Source organism: Spinacia oleracea, chromosome 4, assembly GCF_020520425.1.
Source record: "Spinacia oleracea cultivar Varoflay chromosome 4, BTI_SOV_V1, whole genome shotgun sequence".
Classification (NCBI taxonomy): domain Eukaryota; kingdom Viridiplantae; phylum Streptophyta; class Magnoliopsida; order Caryophyllales; family Amaranthaceae; genus Spinacia; species Spinacia oleracea.
Window position 1 is genome coordinate 103,617,640 of NC_079490.1, and position 3,711 is coordinate 103,621,350.

At 31.7% G+C, this 3,711-nt stretch overlaps 1 long non-coding RNA gene across 1 annotated transcript; it reads left to right on the plus strand.

Moving 5' to 3' along the window:
• Positions 1-218: 218 nt before the first annotated feature.
• On the plus strand, positions 219-3,070 carry LOC110784765 (uncharacterized). Its single transcript, XR_002532385.2, has 3 exons — positions 219-323; positions 475-551; positions 2,821-3,070. It is a non-coding gene; the product is annotated as an uncharacterized lncRNA (long non-coding RNA).
• Positions 3,071-3,711: the final 641 nt, after the last annotated feature.

Genomic DNA, 3,711 nt, shown 5'->3' on the forward strand with positions numbered 1-3,711 from the left:
CAGTTGAGGAAGTAAGATGTAAGTACTGCAAAATATTTGCTACAAACGTGGAAACAAGTAAGATACAATCTGACTTCCAACAGCATGCTGAGTGAATTGACTGTGAATAAAGTAATTGGTGAATGTCTCTGCATTCTGTGAATTTCGTATCAATAGGAAACTCACTTTTATTTTATTTAATTGCAGGTCACAGACAACAATTGTTCCTCTAGAACGGTTGAAAAGTACGTACTTTACTGAAGATAATTGTGTTGCAGTGGATGATCGCCTTGTCGAGATTGCTGTATCAACAAATCAAGAACTTCGTTTTCTTTCTATGCAAGGTAGATGTTTCCAACCAGTTATCATATTTCGTAAAGCGCAAAGCATGCATGTTCAATAAATTGAAAAAGTTCCAACTTGACACTTCTGTTTTTTAATGTACTTTGCTTTTGGTTGGTAACATCTTACTCTTTTTTCTCACGGGTTCTATAGGTGTTTGCATGACATCTTCGCTATTTGGTAAATATGAAGATGGGGACATCGTGAATAAGTTACAAGAGATGTATGAGGTATATGGAATTTATCTATATCTATTTAGGTAAAAGGTTTAGAATATCTATTTAGATTCATTCGTTAAGAGTTAAGAGCGAAAACGACAATTTTAGTCAAAATAATGACATATAACAATCAAACGACCCTTAAATGTGCATAACTTGACCAAAATAGGTAATAATGAGAATTATAAACATAAACCTAAGTATATTAAACATGTAAAAGGTTTAGAATATCTATTTAAATTCATTAGTTAAGAGCTAGGAGCAAAAACGACAATTTTAGTCAAAATATGACATATAACGATTAAACGACCCTTACATGTGTATAACTTGACCAAAATAAGTAAGAATGAGACTTAGAAACATAAAACCAAGTAGGTTAAACATGTATATGGTTTCAAATACCTTTTTAGGTTCATTAGTTAAGAGTTAGGAAAGAAAACGACAATTTTAGTCAAAATATGACATATAACGATCAAAGGACCCTTAAATGTGCATAACTTGACCAAACTAGGTAAGAGTTAGACTTAGAAACTTAAAAACATATATCTTAAACATTTATATGGGTTGGAATACCTTTTTAGGTTCATTAGTTAAGAGTTAGGAGCGAAAACGACAATTTTAGTCAAAATATGACATATAACGATCAAACGACCCTTAAATGTGCATAACTTGACCAAAATAGGTAAGAATCAGACTTAGAAACATAAAAACAAGTATGTTAAACATGTATATGGTTTCAAATACTTTTTTAGGTTCATTAGTTAAGAATTAGGAGCGAAAACGACAATTTTAGTCAAAATATGACATATAAGGATCAAACGACCCTTAAATGTGCATAACTTGACCAAAATAGGTAAGAATCAGACTTAGAAACATAAAAACAAGTATGTTAAACATGTATATGGTTTCAAATACCTTTTTAGATTCATTAGTTAAGAGTTAGGAGCGAAAACGACAATTTTAGTCAAAATATGACATATAACGATCAAACGACCCTTAAATGTGCATAACTTGACCAAAATAGGTAAGAATCAGACTTAGAAACATAAAAACAAGTATGTTAAACATGTATATGGTTTCAAATACTTTTTTAGGTTCATTAGTTAAGAGTTAGGAGCAAAAACGACAATTTTAGTCAAAATATGACATATAAGGATCAAACGACCCTTAAATGTGCATTACTTGACCAAAATAGGTAAGAATCAGACTTAGAAACATAAAATCAAGTATGTTAAACATGTATATGGTTTGAAATACCTTTTTAGATTCATTAGTTAAGAGTTAGGAGCGAAAACTACAATTTTAGTCAAAATATGACATATAACAATCAAACGACCCTTAAATGTGCATAACTTGACCAAAATAGGTATGAATGAGACTTAGAAACATAAAACAAGTATGTTAAACATGTATATGGTTTAAAATACCTTTTTAGGTCCATTAGTTAAGAATTAGGAGCAAAAACGACAATTTTAGTCAAAATATGACATATAAGGATCAAACGACCCTTAAATGTGCATTACTTGACCAAAATAGGTAAGAATGAGACTTAGAAACATAAAACCAAGCATGTTAAACATGTATATGGTTTAAAATACCTTTTTAGGTCCATTAGTTAAGAATTAGGAGCGAAAACGACAATTTTAGTTAAAATATGACATATAAGGATCAAAAGACCCTTAAATGTGCATAACTTGACCAAAATAGGTAAGAATGAGACTTAGAAACATAAAAACAAGTATGTTAACCATGTATATCGCTTCAAAGTTCAAATACCTTTTTAGGTTCATTAGTTAAGAGTTAGGAGCGAAAACGACAATTTTAGTCAAAATATGACATATAACGATCAAACGACTCTTAAATATGCATTACTTGACCAAACCAGGGAAGAATGAAACTTAGAAACATAAAACCAAGTATGTTAAACAATTATATGGTTTGGAATACCTTTTTAGGTTCATTAGTTAAAAGTTAGGAGCAATAACGACAATGTTAGTAAAATTATTACATATAACGATCAAACGACCCTTAATTGTGCATAACTTGACCAAATTAGGTAATAATGAGACTTATGAACATAAAAACAATATGTTAAACATGTAAAAGGTTTAGAATATCTATATAGGTTCATTAGTTAAGAGTTTGGATCGAAAACGACAATTTTATTCTTTATTTCATTGGTATGAGCAAATTAAGTCTTACTTTATTTTACGATACAATATTTATAATATAACTAACTAAAGTATACATATATTTTTTTTTTATTGTCGATCTTCGTAAGGTACTCAAAAATTCGAGGGAGGAGCCTTTTACGATGGAAGAGATAAATGAAGTTCGAGAAAAGTTGGGAAACTTCATTTCTAGTGATTGTCTTTGATATTTTCTTGTAGTGAATTTTAGTATTGTTTTTGATATTTCCTTGTAATGAATTTTAGGTTACGGATGCTAGTTTTTTATGACTGTTATGTAATCGAGTTTTCAACTGTACAATTTAATTATCTATATAATTGGGTACTTTTTTATATGATGTATGGAGGTTAACTAGTGGCGTGGTCCAATTATATAAAATATGTGGCAGGAAAATAGGATATATAACAAATACGGCTCGTTTATAGGCTCGTATATATATCACAAGTGCGGGCTCATTCCCAAAATTGGCAGCACAAAAGTTGTCAAGTGCGGGCTGATTTACAAAATTGTCAGCACAAAGTTTGTCAAGTGCGGGCTCATTTTAAAAATTGGCAGCACAAAAGTTGTCAAGTGCGGGCACATTTAAAAAATTGGCAGCACAAAGTTTGTCAAGTGCGGGCACGTATTCGAAAATTGGCAGCACAAACTTTGTCAAGTGCGGGCACGTATTCGAAAATTGGCAGCACAAAGTTGTCAAGTGCGGGCACATTTTCTAAATTGGCAGCACAAAAATAGTTTTGTGCGGGCTCATATATTGGCAGCACTTGAGAAATGCCAAGTGCGGGCAGGCCATGTGCTGCACATGTAAAAGCCCGCACTAAACCCCTTAAAATGAGCCCGCACTTGAGGTTTTTTCCTCTAGTGTAAGTCGGCAGTGTTCATACCAATGAAAGAAACCTAAAAAATGGAACAACTTGCCAAAGATTACATCAAATATGTAGTGAGATTACATGGAGTTCCTAAGGATGTCGTATCAGATAGG